The sequence below is a fragment of the Plectrocnemia conspersa genome, unplaced genomic scaffold (genome assembly GCF_051122295.1).
Source record: "Plectrocnemia conspersa isolate PC_06_02 unplaced genomic scaffold, ASM5112229v1 ptg000003l, whole genome shotgun sequence".
NCBI classification, from domain to species: Eukaryota; Metazoa; Arthropoda; class Insecta; order Trichoptera; family Polycentropodidae; genus Plectrocnemia; species Plectrocnemia conspersa.
In genome coordinates this window covers 24,194,077-24,214,960 of record NW_028277167.1, presented here as the reverse complement: position 1 = coordinate 24,214,960, position 20,884 = coordinate 24,194,077, and the positions used below count along the sequence as shown (strand labels likewise).

Here is a 20,884-nt window from a genome sequence, read left to right as displayed (position 1 = left end):
TGAATTTAAACTAAATATGTATTTAGGTGATGTAGGAAATGTTTCATGATCTATTCATTTGAAATTATTTCTTCATGTCTTAAACGTTACACAAAGGATTAGAAAGGTAGTTTTTTGTCAATCGATTCCATTATACATAGACTCTGGTATCAATCGAAAGTTGATAGACAAGTAGTCCTCTTTAACAATTTAAATGATTTCACTGTAGAAAAAAATAGATTTGCATTTAACAACATCGCCTCGTTCACGTTTCTAAACACAATCTGTTTATTTTTTTATTATAAAAATGTTCTTAATGTGTACAATGAAAGGTAAACAAGGCGTGTCTGAAACGCTCGGCTGCTGAAGAATTCCGAGAAATCAATTACCTAGATATGGAAGCCGAAGAAATGTTTAAATCGAAATCGATTATTTTAGACCTCTCATCCGGAAGGTCTCGGAAGCATATGTGTGATGCATGCCCGAGTATTTTTTATAGACGTCGTTGCCTTCAGTGATACGTTTTACCGTATTTTGTAACAATATTTATTTACCTGTACCACGTCAGTGGTTCAAGGCTAATAACAGTAATCAATTTGATCGAATTACCGGTTCTGCGCCGGTCATGCGGTAGGTAATGGTGTTTGGTATTATATTAATTTTATATGTAATAACACATAGTAGTAGAAATGGTAAAAAAGGGAATTTTACCTCTTGTTTTTATATATTGAGTATCTAATTACTAATATTATATATCATAAATCACTATATCGTTTATGAATTGAATAGATTTTTTATTTAAATTTTGAAGTATATATATGTATTACACAGTAGCGATATTATCTCTCGAAATTATAAGGGTAAGATATATCTGAAATCATTGGATATTTTAGGGGTACGTCCATATTGTTTTGAGTGCTTACCTAGCTAAATAACCGTCAGTTTTCCCGATAAAAATATTTATAAAAATTATAATGCTAAAACCCCCCACAGTTTATTTTAAGTTCAAATAATTATAATATATATTTAAATGGGTGCAATACATTGGGTAAAGTAAATATAACATCATTGTAGACAACCCATATTTGTGGGTTATAAAACGTATGCAGTCGTACACCTTCAACGATGTGAAGAAAAAATTATCGCACGCAATTTACCGCCAGCAATTAATCGCTAGCAATTTACCGCCGCGTCAATTGATTGCATAAACAATTAATAGCCTACAAATGATTGCTAGCATATTTTATCATCTAAAATTAATATAATTTTACTAACTGGTCCAGTTAAAATGTATCAAATAATTTATTTATAACTCTATTGGACAATATCAGTGGCACTGAATTTATTCACTGTGAATGGTAAAAATAACACATATAGAAAAAACTTATTTTTAATTTAAAACGACCAATATATTTACATAAATTATGTGTATTTCCTGGCGATAAAAAATGCTAGCAATCATTTGTAGTCTATAAATTGTTCATGCGATAAATTGATGCGGCGGTAAACAACTGCTAGCGATTAATTGCTGGCGGTGAATTGTGGGCGATACATTTTCCAGACCCCTCTAACCTTTCAAAAATTGTTGGTAACTAAAGAAATGCGTCTAACGTTCATTATATGGGCCAATTTACGCAAAAACTGGATTGTTTTTGATTGAAAAAGAATGACGCTCTTTGATGAAAACAAAATAAATTGTGAGATGGAGTGCACTACGTGAATGTGGTAAAATAAACAGTGTCTCCAGACAACTGTACGAAATCTAGAGAGTCAAATGATCTGGGGGTGCTACTTATATTCCGGAATGGAAGGTATCCATTTAATTGGCATGGAAATTATTTAGAATATTTATGAATTTTTAATGGTATGATTGCTTTACTTAGTAATGTACCTTATCTTAATTGGATGAATTCAGTAGTTTTTACGCGTAAAACATATGAGTATGTACATATTCTATGTATTTTTTATACACATTTATATATGCTTTATATTCCAAGGAGTAAGAATTTTCCTTCCAGGCTCCAAGGATTTATTGCTTTTATTTCAATATGTTCGTACGCGCACGGGAATTTTTTCATATGAAAATTTTCTCTCTAGAATATAAAAAAACGGCGCTCTTATGAGTTTGTTCAGACGTCCGAATTTGCGGATTTTCGTCGCGAAAAAAATACTTTATATACATACATACCCATAGATTTGTTTGCTAAACGGATTGATAGCAACTTTAGACTTTGAAGTCGTTAAATTTTAGATGCTTTGTATGTATATTTGTATTGTATAGATTTTTTTTAAACAAATAGCCGAATAGTTAAATCGTTTTTTGGTATATGAAATTTGAATATAATCAATCGTTTCATTATACTGTTTATATGTTTAAATACAGTAAATGTTTGTTTACAAAATTGATATTTGGGTTTTACCGAAGTTGTTTTTATTTAAGTGGTGTAACCTTTCACCACTTTTCTCTAAACATGATTCACAACAAACAATATATACTTGACTTTCATTTAAAAACATAATGTACAATAATATGTTTGTCTGGTAACGTATCTGTCTATATGTGACTAAAGTTCTCTATATATATATATAACAAAAGATTAGTTTATTTTCTGAATGTTCGCGATTATTTCGAGAGCGTAATGTCCGATATTTACGCCTCTTTCTCCTTTGTATTACAAATTTCTCCGATTTTGCTATGCCCAAAAAGCTTATATGTGTGTTTCTGTTCTATCAAAAGAGAAAGTTTGCATTTTAATAAACAATTCTGTAAATTATCAGTTTTAATTATCATCGTCATGTGCGTGTTCATTATACGTATACTCAACCTATTATTAACAGTGTATCAGGGTGTTATATTTAAATGGAAATTATTTTGACTGTAGAGAAAGGCGTTAACACTAACCGCTTATTTTATTTTACACTTCACCTATATCGTCACAACACATTATTTCGGTATTTATAAAATAATTACATAACTAGAATACCGTATTTTTTGTTTATTTTAAATTCTCCGTTGCAACATGGCATGTTATAGCCCAATGCGTTATAACGGGGTAAACAAAATCAACAACCACTAAGTAAATACTGATACATCAGACTGAAATCAAAGTCTGTATATCAGTGACATATATTTTATAAATTATAAACTATTATTACAGCTTACAATCTATACATGTTACTATGCGCGATTTTATTTATGTTTCCGTGAGAGTAGGAAAATCTGGAAAACATCAGTAATGATCAATTAGTATTATAATTATATAATGATTACTAATTCCGATCTCCCAGGATGAGATTCAAACCTAGGTCATTCAGGTATTAGTCATCGACTATAACATTGGTCGTGCTGATATATACCCCCCTCTCCTTAAAGATTCGAGCCTTTAATAATCAATTTGTCTGTATACTTATGAAATAAACTTATAGATATAATAACTTATATGCGCGAGACGAAAATCTTGGTTTTGCGACGCTTATTAGTTATAAACAGGCGACAATAATCTTTTTTGTTCTAAAAAGTATAATATTTTATTTATCATTTGTTATAAATATTTATTATTTTGAGCAGGAATCTACTTTACCACTTAAACAGTTGTCTGATTGTTTTAATACTGTGGGGATCTATTTATTTAAATAATATAATTGATATTTATTATAAAAAAATGATAACGGCGTAGGGACGCACTTTATTTGGCTGACTTCGACAGGAAGACGACGACCGGTGGTGCCTCGTCCGCTGCTTTTTTATATATGTATTTCATATATCAATTCAACGTGTAATTATAACTGTTCGATACAATTACTACTACTGCAGCGGTTCAATCTGTATCCAATTGCCACCCGACACCATCCGTCTGCCCAAATATAATGTCACATTTTTATTATAATAAGATTTTTTAATTCATTCCTAAATTGTTTGCTTCCAAAGCCAAAACTTTTATTTTATTTCAAATATTCATAATGATATTGTATAATAATCGCTAATTTCGATCCACAAACACTATATGGGGTTCAAACCCAGATCTTTCAGATATTGGTCATCAACCTTTATTACTGTACGAGTATGGTTTCTATGGTGATAAAAATTAAATTGATTATACCTAAAATTACATTAAACGTACAACAATATACATGGAATGCATAAAAATATAATGATTTAAATGTCGTGTGTTTATAAAAACACTCATTAATCATTAGTTCATTATACTTAACTAGGCAAAACAAATTATAAAGCGTCTTTGGCAGATCTCCCAGACATTGCAAAGATTTTGAGAACTCATAACTTAAAAACGAATTGACTCATGGCTTTCAGATTAATAGTTAGTAATGTTTTGATGTAATCTCTTAGGTTACATTAGCGCATTATCTACAAAACAATTTTTTTATCGTGTATGAGTACTGATAGTATGTTTGGTTTACCGGAAAACAACAAAAAACATATTTAGAAAGTATGATAAAATATTAATAAAACAATGAAAGCTCTAGTCACAATTCACGTACCGCCACTGATTTTTTAGTACAATGTTTTTTAGTTTCGTATACAATTTTCCTTAAGTAAATCCTTTTAAGTTGAATGAAGCATTAACTTGTTTTATTAGTATATGTTATAAATGTGTTTTTTATTATTTTTTTAGATATGCAACTTTTTAGTTATGTTTTATGACATACCTACAATAACATTTACACTGCTTTGTGTTAGATTTTAAATTTTTTTGTATTTGAAAAAAAATACTATAAGTCTAAAGTTTTAAATTACATTTCTCTTACTGTCCAATTGGATACAAATTAAAGATTTTTCTGAAAATTTAAAAGTAAACGTTTGAATAAAATATGAAAGATCTCTTGTTGTTATATTCGACTGTAGATTTAACGAACACTGTCAACAGTTAATCGAAAATTTCTAAAGGTTTTCCCTTTCGAATAGAAGAAAGGCAAAAAAATCTCCGCCGTTTCAGTGAAAGTTTTTCATTAAGAGTTTTTGTTGTGTTTGTGCTTGTATTTTTTTCTCGATTTTTCTCTCTTGCTCACTTTCCTTTCTGTCTTGCTCCTCACAAAAATATTGACTTTTTCAATGTAGATTATGTAATCATGCATTGTGACTATATTATATTAAGGATCTTAAACGATGGTACAAAACCTTTTTCCTTTTTTAAAATACCGTTTCAATCGAAGCAAATGAGGCATTCATTCGAACGAGGAAAATCATTATATAATATAATAGATATGCATATTTTATATCAAACGTACACAGTGGTTGTGATATATATTTTTTAATGTAATATTTATTATGAATCGGTTCAGTTAATTGTGCAAATATTATAATAACCGAAATTACTGTTGCGTTAATGAGGATACCCTGAATTTGAAGTGCATGTTCCAAAAAAAAAAATTTTGGTTTTTAATGTGTTTATGAGGGTTGAATCTAAATCGACTATAAAATATAATTATATTTTCATTTTAATATTAAACAGAGTAAATCAACTAGCACATTTTTCGCATATATTTTTTTTATATTGTTAGTTAAAATACACACGTATTAAAATGAGACTTTGTATTTATACTTTTAATTATTTTCCTGTTTATTAGTTTTGGAATTTGACTAGAAGCTTAAGTTGTTATTGTGTTGTTTAATATTTTAAAATATTAAATAATCAATAATAGTTCTAATATTAACCACGTTACTACTGATTCAATAAATACATGCACTATTAGATATGTCTGTTGTGATTATTAACTTTATTCCAAAGCGTTGAAAATATTCAATTAAAATGTGTATGAAGATGGTAAATTATTCTTTGATGAAACACAAAGTTTAATGAATCACTCATTATTGCGTGTAGTTTGTTTTTTTTAAACTAACCAGAAATGTGGAGTTTAAACCAAATACTCATTTTAAATTCTTAAATGCTAATTTAGTATGCTTTTATTATTTTACCTCTGGAATTATGTGAATAACGCGCATTCATAATACCACACACATTTATTATATCAATATAATTTGTGGCACAATGGAACAGCAATTTCTTCACAAAAAAACATCTCTGCCTCGCTAAAAGCTCTATTATAAATACCAGAGGGAAAATGGGGTTTTAATCATTCCTATGCTTTCACCGTATTATCTACAACGCTACACACGTTTTTGCCTTTTAGTTCCGAAACAATTCTAGATGTATTCTTTAATGCGAAATTTCATTACGCTCGAAAAGCTAGTATGTTCTTATGCACACACGTAAAACTTTATTATATACTATGGCGTACTTGTATTACGGTTGCATCACTCGTATAGACGTCAACGTAATTACTGCGCTAAGTTCTTGTGCAAGTCGCTAAATTAAAAATCCATTACAAACATGCAATCTTTGTTTCAATTATATTCGTTAAATGTCTATATTATAATACATATAATTTAACGGTGCATATATGCATATAATAAAAAAATTATATGCGTTGTTGCGAATTTTAAAATGCTTAATGAATCAATTTTATTGATTGCTAGACAAGTTATCAATTAAATCGATGAAGTATAATTAAATAACGACCGTTAAAGTTATGCATATATAGATTGTTTTATTATTCGTTATATTGCATAAATAAGTAAATTATTTAACCTAATTTATTAGGATTTACAATATTCATTAATTACTGTTTAAAATTACATTTTTATTATTCGACTTCAGACCTATTTCAAATGTTTGTTGTTACTTATTAACCAATCAATTAGCAGCCATTGCTTTATTAATGAATTATTTCGTTTAAAAACTTCTATAATTCTAAATATTCCGTTGCAACATGACATAGCCTAATGCGCGACAAAGTAAACACAATCAATAACTATTAAATAAGCGACATATATTTTTAATAATTATAAAATCAAAATTATTACAATCAATAGATCACCTCTGCACGATCTAGATATTTTGCTTTTTGTCTCATTGTCGACTAGCCTTATGTATTCAGGGCTGCAAATCTTGCTGACCATTCACAATCATCCAACCAATCGTTGCACTCGCTTCTTAGAACAACGAAATAAGTATACGCCTTTAGAAAGTAACATTTGCTTGATGGTCATCCCGAGGTCGAATTGTGAAACGGGAATGTTGTGACTTTACGGTGCTATTTGTCTTCCGGTGATATATTATTTTCCATGATCGTCTCGTAACAAAGAAATGTTCATTTAATGCACCGGAGAATCCTTTCGTGTTATTTGTGGAAAACCCTTATTTTTTTCTAATCGTAACGAGGGTCTTTGTGTGATCTTACTATTGTCTAGTTTTTCCTTATTGATGAATGATTATTTTTGGTTACAGAGTTTCAAGAATATGATTCCCTACAAAGTAGACCTTTTGTCGTCTTTGTGTTTTTTTTTTAAAATATAATAAACAAGCAGGTCGAATTTCGACCCAAGCTGCTGATTATTTATGAATATTTCGTGTTTCAAACAATAACAATCTTCCTTACATTCAGGTACTTTTAAAAATATTTTAAGCGCTTATCCTTCATTATTTAGTTCACGAGTACTAATAAAAATCAATGAGACGACTGTGTATGAAAATATTTTTATACAATTTATTTCTGTTAACTTTCATATTGTCGGTAAAAATATTTTTTAAAATATGGGTACTACATCTTTTTTTCTTTTGGAATAATAAGTCTAGAAAATCATCATCTTTGATCGACCAGAGCACCACTCGTCAATTTATTACAATGAAATATTTTCCTATATTACTCATTATTTTTGATCAGTTACGATTTTTCGAAAGAACCTTATGAGGAGTGCGTACAAAATTATAAATCTGTTTCTTTAAAGTGATATTTATGTTATTAAGTTGTGATTTATTTATATTTTTTATTTTAATGATTGCGTATTTAATTTTTATTTTAGAATATCATAATATTATTTATTTCTACTCATGTTAAACTGCATAATATTATTCTACTTTGATATCCTACGTCGATAACACTACTTATGCTAAACCCATACAATAAACATCAATTTATTTTCCGCTTCTGCTTTCATCAATATGGACATCGTCGTTTCAACAAATAACATGTACGGATTTGCAATTTTTTCCCCATTTCTACCGGTATTGCAAACTCTAGTTGTAACTTGACAGGCGTAAGCCCAATGCGTTACAACTAGGTAAATCAGTATATGGTGAATCAGTAGCATCTATATAAATTATTATTTGTATTGTAATTTATAATTAATATATGGCACTTTGCAGCTGAGGCTGGTTTTTAATAATAGCACATTTAAATAAATAAAAATTTAAACCTGCTGCCAGGACCTGAACCCGTGGCCTCTGGGTTTCCAGTCTTTGTATTACGAACTACGCTATTCTGACAGTTGTAGCATTTGTGGCGCGAATTTAATTATATTTAAAAAACTTTGTCAGACGCATAGTAGCAGATGGCAATTACATACAGATCGAGCCGCTGCAGTTACTTTTATTAAAAAATATAATAGTATGTATCTGGCCGACGGCCGGTGGTGGACGAGCCACCACCGGCCGTCGTTTTCCCGTCGAGGTCCACCAAAAAAAGCGCTGTCCTCGCCACCGACATGTTAGTGTTACCAGAGTGCCACTAAGTTCTAACCATAATGAATAAATTAATAAATATATATAATAAATAGATCCCCACAGAACTAATAGCATTATATTTAAAAAAAAAACATATTTTTAAAGATAAAATAAAAAAGTTTCGCTACGCGATTGAAACAGGATTTGTGAACGCCTTGTTTGTTAATTGTACATCACATAATTGAAAATCTTAATATTTGAAAAGCACTGAACTGAAATTTGGTTTCTATAAATAAAGACATTTATATATATTTTTAACATTACTGCTGCACGTTTTTAAAAGTGTCATTAAAATTACACGTCGTAAAGACTACTTTTTCATACATATTTTTTTTACGCGATCGGTTTGGTCACGACGCATAGGTATACATATACAAACATCACACGATTTTGCGGTTCGGTTTTTGGCAAAGTTTCAAAAATTCATACAGCACACTTCGCCAAGAGAGATGTTCTTTTGTTTCTCGAAGAAACACGTCCCGATATGAGGAAGAAATGATCTTGCGACATTGCTGCTGTTCCGCTACACAGCCGCTTTTAGCATAATTGGAACTATAATGCCACCCCACAATATACATATGTATGTGCATACGTACTGCACATTGTCTCTCCGATATTATACCATACGTACATAGTGCCTATAAACAGCGTGAGCTTATTGATCCAGTTGTAGTTGAGCGTAGTTGATTCAAATTAAATCATATCCTCTCAATTTATACACTGTGACCCCGTCTATTAAACTATGTCACATCGGACGTCTTGTTTTACGTTTAGTGTGCTCCTTAACTTGATATTAATAATACGATACCCTGAATGTACACAGGCTAGATTTTATTTAATAACGTAAATTCTAATTATTGAAAAATATAGTATAAAATAGTTGTCACAGCAGTATATTCACAGTATAATACCATATAGCAGCCGTAGTTATTCTTGCTCTTAATGAAAAACTTGAACCACATTCACTAGAGACCGACCGGCATTAATCGAATCTTCATTTTATACGATTTTTGTAGTATAAAATATTAACAGTTGTTATTTTTTTATAACACAGAAAAACGTGTGTTATAAGATTTTCCTGCAGCTAGATTGAAATTTAAAAAATCTTAGAATAAAACAATTTTTATACTTGAGCAAACACAGTGATTTTTTTCTCTCGTTATTCTAGTGACTAGTGCCGCTTCCAAATTCATGGTTCTTTATGTGCCTTTATTTGATTTCAAAATGCGAGACTGAGACGATTCTTCTCAACAAAAAAAATCATTACGCCTTCGAAAAATATTTGTGAATAGAATATCGCCGTACCTACTTTGACCGAAATTCGCAGAATTCGTTCTTTGAACGAAAACAAAATGTTTTTGTTATAAAATTATGAAAGTAATTATTATTAACAAATAATTATTTTTAATCGAATTATATCTTACAGGCAATTAATTGCTGTTTTGCACTAATTGGTTAAACAAAAAAAAATATATCGGTAAAAACCTAGAAGAAATTACGAATACTTCATCCATTTTTTATTCAATATTCGAATAGTTCTACGAATAATTTAAAACCGTATACGTAACTCATACTTTATTTGAAACAAATGTCTCAATATAACATAAATATTTTATAGTTACCGTTTACCAAACTTTTCGTTGTGCGGAAAAATATACGCTGACTCATACCTAACATTTTATTTTAGTTTGTATAGTTTTTCGTGCAGATAGGAAATGCAACAAAAATGAATACATGTAATACACAAGTTAATCCACACCTAAGTCAAATTATTCAAAGAAGTCTCGTTCTTAACTAGGGTGCTTATGCACTTGAAGGAGTTCTGACCTCGTGTGTCGTCGTGATTGAATCAAACGCAAATTATAATACATATACATATGTATGTATGTCAATCTTTTGTGTGTGGTATATTATTTACCACGATAATATGTACGGTTTCGCCAGTCTCGCCTATTTCCTCAAGTTATGTTGGTTTATTGTTTTCTTCTCCTCTACTGTGTCGCTTTTCGGTTACGTTGTGCAAAGTTCGAAATGCAAATGTTACTATGCGTGAAGGTTGTTATTTCGATTTGCGAGTTTCGGTTGTTGAACCCGAAAGTGGTAGAGATCGCATTGGGCAACGTTCTTGCTTCATATGTGTTTACATATTTGTATGTATATGCATATAAATGTATTCTTCTTGACGACATAAAGCTATTCGAAAGTGCCCCGGTGCATTCACCAAAGTGCAATGAGAGTTGGATTAGCTATCGTTGGAAAATAATCGGTTTTCCTAAGCTAATGTACAGTGAATATACTGCTGAGCAATATTTTTTCATGTTAAGAGAGACATCATCGCGCCGCATAACCGAAAAATACCCACATACACATATTGTTTTTAATACATACGCATGTATTTCTAAAAAACTTTCAGCATTTTTTTTAATATTTGGTTAGTTTAAAACCATTAATAAAATATCTATTACTTCAGGCGTTTCGAATGGCTTAATGAAAGATTTATATATTTTTCTGTGTAATTATATTTTTACTAGTAGAAATATAACTTCACGAACTAGGCCAGTGTAAATGTATTAAACAATTTATTTTTAATTTCAAACTGTATTTGTACTCATACGTTCGGAATATTTTGCCCTAATGGTAGGAGCGTATCAGGCACGAAAGTAACCCTGCGAACATTGCCAACGCCCACAGAGGTCGGTGACGGAGCGGTGTAGTATGCATTGTTTCATACTAATTCATACAAAGAATATTTTTTTGCATGTTTCGATACGGTCATGATATGATGATATGGTGTAGAGGGAAGAGACCTTTAACATATGATTGAAATTCGGTTTGATAGTGGCGAAACGTTCATTTGCTGTTTAAACACAAACCAAACCCAACTTGACCTAATGAGAGTTCAAAAACTATAGGTTTTGGTTTGAACGTTTTGGCCACACTTTTAAGCTAGCAACTTTTTTTTAAACGAATTTTCTTAACAAGTGGCGTTTAGAAATGTAGTTGCATTATTTACTCTCCTTATAAAAGTTTCGGGTATTCTAACTCTGAGGGGTGTGACTTCGCAGCCAGTAAGACGCAGGTGGAAACTTGTAAGAATTTTATTAGATTATGTTACATATTGCGACAGACTATGATAGGCGAGATCGTTATTCTCCAAGCGGTGGTGGAGAAACTGGCGGAGGAATGATGTCAGTTGAAGATCCTTATAGTTCTGATTGGTGTAGTGGAGGTTGATCCCTTTTAGGATGTGAGCGTCGGCAGACCGAATCTGCTAGTCTCTTCGAGTATCTGCCGGTGTCTTAAGTATTTAGAGCTGCAAAGCTTTCTGACGAATCACAATCGTTGCAATCGCTTCTTAGAACAACGACATATATATACGCTTTTAGAAAGTGACATTTCCTTGATGGACATCTCCGAGGTCGAATTGTGCAACGGGAATATTATGACATACGGTGCTTTTTGTCTTCCGGTGATATATTGTTACGTGACAGTTTCGCAAAAAAAATCAATGCACCTGAGAATCCTTGCCTGTTATTTATGTGAAACCATTTTTTCTAGTTATAACGAGGGCATTTGTGTGGTCCCATCCTTTACACTATTGTCTAGTTTATCCTTATTGATGAATGATCATTTTTGGTCACAGTCATTAAAGTTTCAAGTATAAAAACCCCCACAATAGCATCCATTTTTAGCATCAGGGTGATGGTGGTTTATTGTTTGTTTTATGCTTTTCATTTTAAAGCACATCGGTAAAATTATAATTAAAAATTAAATATTTTAATCAACAATAATACGTTTTTTACAAGCACGCATGTCAATTTTCAGTTTAAAGCAGCATATAATTTCACTAGCAACTGTAAGTGAAATTATATTTTTACTTGTAGAAATATATATATGTATATCTATCGGTGAAATTGAATTCCGATATGATTTCACTATAATACCAGCGAAAATATATTTTTACTAGTAACACACGTTCACTTTAACGTATATTTAATTAAGCTGTTTTATTTAATCATATTTAAATATTTATCATTTCCCGTCAGTTACGTCACACAAACTTTGAACAATATTTATGAATATAATTATTGTGTGTAGTATTATATAAATACATTGAAAAAAAAGCATAATGTTTAATTATTAACTATTTTTTTTATATTTACGTATGCCTACTATGTATGTGCGAAGTTTTAAGAAAAACTATTGTATAAATATACAACTCTTATGCGACACTTCTAAGAAAGAAACTGGACAAATATTTAAAATACATAAATATATGTATTAAAATAAGTATTTGATGATGGTGATTATTTATACATATAAAAAAAATACTTGAAATCACAAGTGATAAGGAAAATCAGTTTAAAAAGTAACAACTAGTAAACACGCGAAATATTATAATATATCTTGTTATTATGAATTTGATAACATCAACAAATTAATATTAATAGGTCTACAACTATAATTTTATTCACGTGTGGGCACATTTTTATAGCATATTATAAAATTTGTATTCCTGTCTGTTGTCGAGATTCTTCAATCATATTTTTATTCAATTATAAATAATTTATCTATGCATTTACAACTTATTATATTGCGTTTAACTGTATTATTGTATATATACATCTTTGATAAACAAGCGTAATAATTATTAGAACTCATTAATAAACAGTACATCATAATATTCTGTGCTTCAGAACATATTCTCCAAATCATTAAATATTAATGATGCTAATAAATATTAATTTACAATGTCAATATAATTATTTGCAACAATGATGACAATACATTACATTTAATATTAAAAAAATGTCGTCGGCACAGTTGACACTTTTGATTCAAAAAATGTATTTTTAATACGAATAAAACTTGTTGACAAAATTATTCAGTATGTGGCACATATGTATATTAATATATGTATGTATGCATAATAACGATAAGTCACGTACTTATATAATTAATATGTACATCCATCATTTGCTTTTTGTATATTTTTTAGACATCACATGTAGTTTTATTATACTATTAATCGAAGGTTTTTTTGCAAGGTGATTTTCAATGTTTTTTACGGATGATAGGTTAAATTTTCAATGTCGCGATAAATTTATAAGTCCGCCACATAAGAAAAGTCGCACTTGTGCTACTAGACTCGTTTTTGTATACTTATATGGATTGTGAATACCTATCTAGAAGAACGAGTATAAATAATATATTAATGTTTATTTTGTATGCCGGTAACGTTTGCTTCTAGGATCGGAAGTGGTGTCCTGGACGTGATGTGCGAATAGGGAATAATATATTTGATAGAAATGAAGTCGTTAGACATCAGTGATAAAGCTTACTTAGGTTAGAACATTGGTGATGTCACATCACCAATGTTCTAACCTAAGTAAGCTTTCTTTATACACCATATATTTTTATATAATAAATCCTTTATTTGAATGGATTATTTTAGCTTCAAGCTTATTACAGTTCGTTATATAATATAATATATTATATTATAAAACCGTTACAATTTTTAAATATTTTTTCGAATTTGATTATAGCTTATCTACATCCATTTTGGAAACGTAATTCGATTTACTGGTCGGCGCTTGATTGGATTTAGAATGGAATGGAGGGTGGTTTATTTGATTAATTGAATTTGTCAGCGGTTGCAGAAGTCTCTTAACAAGATTGTCGACGTTATAAAACGCTTTGATTTTATTCCATTCAATATAAAAGTTATGGTTTCTGCTTTAGTTTCAATACGATTTATATTTGTCGAACAAACTCGGTATTACGAGGGCCCTAGAGTACGACTATTTAATCATGTTACATTGCAAATTTACCGCAGTAATATGATGGGCGTTAATTCAAAGCGTTTGTGTATTATAGCACAATACTAATAAATCTGCCTAATATTTGATATAAGCACATTTTTCGCCGCCGTCAGTATATGAGGTAAGCAATCTACTCATTCTGGAGTACCACAGGTATCCAATATGGATCCTTTGCTCTTTATTAATGAAAGTGTTTCAGAGTATTAGTACACTCTATATAAAAGTCCTGAAGTCGATCGATAAGTGTCACATTTTCCAGATCCCTTTTTTCGGCAGAATTCTCTTATGCCTGCACTACACTCTCTGGAAGTTGGTCTAGGTTGGCTAAGGACGGAGAATATAGTGGGTTACTTCGGTCGAGTTCGGTTCTGCCCGCTCTAAAATCTCTCGGAAGTTGTCCGAGGTTACCGAGAACGGGAGGTAAAGTGGGTGTAATTCAGTCGACTTGGCCAGCTTCGAGCACTTCCGAACATTGTCGGCAAACGTTTTGGTGTTTTATTAGTATTGATACTAGCGAAACATTCAGTAAAATTAAACTGAAGAAAACATTGCAAGAAATGCTCTCTATTTATTAACTAAACTTTTCTTTTGGCTGATTTATAATGGTATACTATATATTTTTGCGATAACACCAGAAAAAACTGGAATCTTGGGAGGTTAATTTTCGTCTCTCATTTAGGGTCCACTACACCATTTCATATCATGACCTTAACGGTATCGACACATGCAAAAAAATAATATGTAATGGGTAATTCAGTCGACTTGGTCAGCTTCGAGCGCTTCCGAACATTGTCGGCAAACCGACCGAAGTCAAAGGAACAGAAGTCGGAGCTGCTCTTTCGAGCGCGAGCAGTGAGATACTTCCCCTTTCGCTCTCTCGCGTGTTAAGTGACGAGAGTGAGAGAGATAATGATATGGTGTTTCGCAAACTGAGATAGAACGAGTAACTCGGTTCAATTTCAGTATGCGCGTAGGAGTCCTATGGTCAACACGCATGTCAAGCGCAGCATCGTGGTCAATTTATAATACCACATGCTTATCGGGGACTTCAACAGACTTACTGACATCTTTGAATATTTTAGGGCACTAAAAGGGATTAATTATATTTTTGACAGTATATTTTTCTAAATGATATCGTTATTATTTTTTTTTCATATAAAATTAAATATTTAAAAAATAATTAGTGTTACTTGATTTTGTTAAAAAAGAAACGTTTCGAATATCCTTATGTATTTTCCTATATCAGTTTGTATAAATGTCACACCATAACGAATTCTTATTTAGAATCGATGGCGACAAATTCTAGGATAGTCACAGATGTGGTGTTCGTATTCTGAAGTATCATTTTTATGCCTTATGGCATTTTGCAAAAGCCGACAAAGATTTTGCGTAAATTGAATATTTACAACCGAAAAGTTTTCTCTGATATTGTATTGGTGAGTGACCACACAAACTTTTATAATTATCAGTAGCGTAATTTAAATAATATGACAATTTAAAAATTGCGATTATTTGGCACATTTTTTGATCGCGCACAAATATGCCAGCTGTACGTGACAGTAGCCGCCATGCGGACGTCATTCACGGCCGCCGTCCGGACGGCATATGAAATTTGTGGCAGTGTGGTCGCTACTCGGAAGTCGGCGACCTCGGCCAACTTCAGTTGAACTTCGGTTCGGACAACTTCCAGAGAGTGTAGTGCAGGCATTACAGCTTAGGCAATGGTGCCTTCGAAGCAGAAATACTTTCGTCGAAGACATGGGAGAAGGGTTTTCAATCGAATATTCGATTATTTACCTGATTTTCAACTATATGCATATTTTAATAATTGATCAAATATTCGTCTATCTCGAATGAAATTTGAAAAAGTCTTTTTCTTTAACAATAAACCTCCGCTCCAAAATCCATGGTCTTTCTGCGAAGAAAGTGAGAAGAAATGGGCGCGCGGAACGCATGTAACGCACTCCCTTAGCTCTCACTCACTCTCGTCACTTAACACGCGAAAGAGCGAAAGGGAATGTATCTCACCGTACGCGCCTGTCCCCTCCATGAGAAGTTTTTGATTTTGCTCCCTTTGGTTGATCGGCCAACTACAAAAGATCGAGGGCATACTTGGATTGAATGTCGTTCAAACTGATTGCATTCTGATGTGGATCAGTGTCAATTATAACCTTCAACTTGTCATTAGACTTCGTAGGCCGCCAGGTACGCGATTTATCAAATAATGTAAAATCTTCGGATCGGAATTTTGTAAACCACCTTTGTGTTACTAGAATTTTAGTGGTATCTTTTCCGTACACATTGCAAATGTTTTTAATGCCACCGTTGCGGTATTACCTATTCTTTTAAACTCACTTTATCGACATTTAAAAATATATATGGCATAGTTTGAAAATAAATGTTATTTATTACCTCGGAGAGAAAAAAAATGTTAGCGTCATAAAAAATGTCAAAAGTTTTTCATCATCCGTATATTTTCAATTTGTCACTTACAACTTTATCTTTTCAGCATTTTTTTATACCAAAACGATAGACTGATGGTATAAATCAGTGACTAACAAGTTAATGTGATATATGTATCTGATATTGATTTTAGATGTAACGTATATCAATAAGCATTGAGATGATGCAGTGTTTGACGAGCGAATTTTACGTATGAACCTAACTATACCATGGGAAAACAACAAGTTTCTCTTTCTTTCAATATTCACATTTTTATACATCTTATATATGATATATAAAAATCTCTAACTTTCCACATGTCCCACCAAAAAATTCGACGTTGAAATACTGAGAAATCTATAAGGATTTACATTGACATTCAAGTTTCCACTCTCACTCAGTACATGTACATTTTTTGTGATATTAAATATATGTATATTTTACAAACAGCTATTCGTTGGAAAACTCTTTGACGCACTGATAAAACAAACAACGTTAGATCGCGTATTTAAAATGTTGACTACCGAGTGGAAAATCACACCGTATTTTCGAGTATTTTCTTATAAATATATTATTTTTACGTACCTACCTGTTTTCGAGCGGATGTGTTCGGATGCGATCTATGACGATTATCTTCGAACACAATTAACATCATATCATCATCAACCGTGGGAGGTATCGTAAAATAGCTTGCGTGTAGTTGTGCATTGTTGAATGGACTAGATGGAGTCGGCAATTTTAATATAATGTTGAATGTATTATTAAATGCGCTATGGTCGTTAATATGATAATGGCATTGGAAGTCGGCATCCGTGGCGCCGGAACACTTTATCTTGCTTCCATGGAATGTTTTTAGAATGGAAAACCGTGAGCAAACACAGATTAAATTTGCGCATTTTGCGCAAATAAAAATCGAGCGTGTGAGTTCATTCGAGCTGATGTGACGAAGATTGTTTTAATACTTTTGTATTCGCATCGTTTGAACTAGAAAAATGTGTATCAAAACATATCAAGTATCTGTTATAAAATATACAATTAGGACGCCAAAAAACACCAGACAATTTGGCACCATAGTTAATTGGCATGAAAAAAATAGCGGAAGAGCTGTGCTAGTATTTGTTTGTGTTTTTAAGTTGTATCAAATTTGTATTAGTCAACGCTGGGCTGCCGGAAAATTAGCGCAATCCGTACTATTAGCTAATTTGAACAGAGAAACTGTTTAATATGACGTCACTCGAGTGGGTTCCATTATTGCGCAGACCGCGGATCTTGCGGAATATCGAATGTTATTCGCGAATATTTTACTTAGATAATTAATCACACGGGCGAGTTGAATACACCTTACTTTTCAAGGTATATTCAACTGAAGAGGATTGGTGTTCTTTTATGCGGCAATAGAAACGCTTTTGATTGCTACATTCTGGCAATGATACATATTATAATGGTAGATAAACGTAGTCGGTGTCTTATGAGTGATCTCCTAGAATTCATTTTTAACGCCGTAACCTAAATATTTTGTTATTTTACATTTTTACTATATGGCTTGTCAACTTGAGCCTATAAGCCCTGACAAATATAAAAATAGAGGGACAACTTCGATAGATATTCGGAAAATAAAGATACAAGGCTAGTAAACATGAAAACAAATATTTTTCGTCATGGCAGATACTGCTTAAATTTATTACTAGCGAGAATTAGAAGCAGAAAGTAATAATGCTCATAATGAAGAAAATAATTGTAAGGCCATCCCTTGCCACTGATAATCTCATTAAAATAATTGATCGATGAACTGCGCAAAAGCTGACGCGAGAGTTCTATGATTTTAAAATCAATAAACTTGTTCTTTGCTATCGATACTTCGTTTATTTTATGTTATATATTCGTAGTACAAATATGCAACCTTATGCGTGTCAATATCTCTATTATTAACTGTACAGCAGTAAAATATTATTATTTATTTTTATTTTAAACATTAAAACTGGTCTTCATGAACAATGTTCACCCAAGTTGTTCACATTGAGAAGTTTGGCTACTCGATGTTGACGTGCTGTTTGAGCTTCGTTTCATTTTTAGTAGCAAAACGTTTTATAACGTTGGTGTAGGTTTGATCAGGGACGTCATTTCAGATTTTTCGCATCACCAGAATTAAGATCAGCTGCGATTGAATTAATTTACGTTTCTTTGTCGACTCGCAGAAGTGTTTATGTAATTAAACACTTCTGGAAATTGCTCAAGGGCATCGTAGACAATCCTTCAGTGCTCGAGCAGCTTCAAATGTGGGCTCCTGAAGGTGGTTATAGTTCTCGGTCGCGTCCACTATTCTTGCCTGTAAAGTCTAGAACTGGAGCACTTGCCAACTCTTCTCTGGCCAAGGCTATTCATCTGCTCAATTCTGTCCATAGAAATATTGACATTTTCTCTTGCACATATGGAGTTTTGGTTCAGTTCGTATGGGACAATGCACACCTGTTGAGGTGATTTGTGTCTGTTGTTTTGTCTTGTTTTTTTGTGTTTTTACTTATATGCTTTGAGTGTGTGTGTGTGATTGTGCGTATGTGAAGTTGTATGTATGTATGCTGTATATTTGTATGTATTATGATGTATTTGTACTTTTGACTATCGTGACGCATTGGGTTTGCCTGTCAGGTCACGATGGTTATACTTTTAATAAATAAATAAATAAATTCATCAACATCGTAACAAAAATTTGCGATGCACACCTGTTTTTGGTTAAAGGATAGGCCTTTCCATCATTGTGTCAACGAACGAATTCTGCGAATTTCGGTCATAATAGACACTGTCGATAAACATTCTTTTAACACCAACAGAAGTAGCTATAGAATTTATAATTAATAATAATTTAAGCTAAGCACCCAGAAAAGGAAAACCATTAAACGAAGTAAAAGCATACAGACCTATATCGCTGCGATGCTACCAATAAAAAATATTCGAAAAACTTATGTTGAAAAGAATGAAACCCATAATTTAATCTTTATAATTTTATATAAAAAAAAATACAATACCATGACAAGTATGTACGAGTTTCATTGTCATCTTTAAAAATTGCATAGCTCAAATTGTAGTGGCACGCAACCTATGCCTAGTGGACACTTGAAGAGACCATAAGATATTCTTGACGCAAGAGTGACGATTTCGCTCGACGAGCGCAATAATGCATATCGCTCAACTGAAGAGAGAGAAAAAATGTTTCTAATTAAAACTAATGATAGTTTTCCTCCGTCGATCGAGACCTTGTGGCGTGGTACTGCCATTTAAATAATATTGATTACCGGTATTATTAGTACGGTTAGTACATTGCGAATTTCTATATTTTTCCAAGCGTTCATTAGTAATGGCTATTCTTCGTGTTGTTGTTTTATTTATCGAAGTGAAATTTTCTCGATGTGATTCCGGAACTAATATTACAATTAGAGCAAAGCGTATCTGGTGTGGAAAACGCTTTAATAAATATATGATCATATTATGCATATAATAGTTTGCTTGAACTTACCTTATAATTAGTTTAGTTTATTTCCAACAGTTCTGACCGGTAGTGTGCTGTTGATTATTAATTGTTGTGCATTAAACATAAATAAATACATATAAAACTCATGTTTTAATTTTTTTTATATATTTAAACTACCTCCTTTCCCTTATCTGATATTTTTACCATGATATACCTTATTTGTCACTCGCGACAACCTAAGTAGGAGGTCGGGCCTAGTTTTATGCGCGCAATTAAGCAAAACCCGACTAGGTAAACGTCGTAGTTGTTAATGGTATACATATTGAAAGAAGGCAGGCTGCCCAAGTACAATATATATTTTATTGATCTCAGTTTGCTCCTAAAGATGAAAAACTAAACTTAAAAGATAAGCTTGATTTTATACTATATTTTATATCACTGTTTATTTGATGATCACTGTGTAGTTTTTGCGATCAATAATAATTATTACATTCGTTCAGCGAATTTCGAATAATACCTTTTTTGCTCCGTTCTGTGCCATTCGTAAACACGTCTATAAATGTAACTTTGTGGGGGAAAAAATGACGAATACA

The 20,884-nt window shown here is 31.8% G+C and overlaps 1 protein-coding gene across 1 annotated transcript in view; it reads left to right on the top strand.

The window, feature by feature from the left end:
- The window catches only part of LOC148237024 (putative E3 ubiquitin-protein ligase RNF144A-A), a 108,552-nt gene that overhangs the window by 18,516 nt on the left and 69,152 nt on the right, over positions 1–20,884 (top strand). The gene's annotated exons all lie outside the window — the stretch shown is intronic.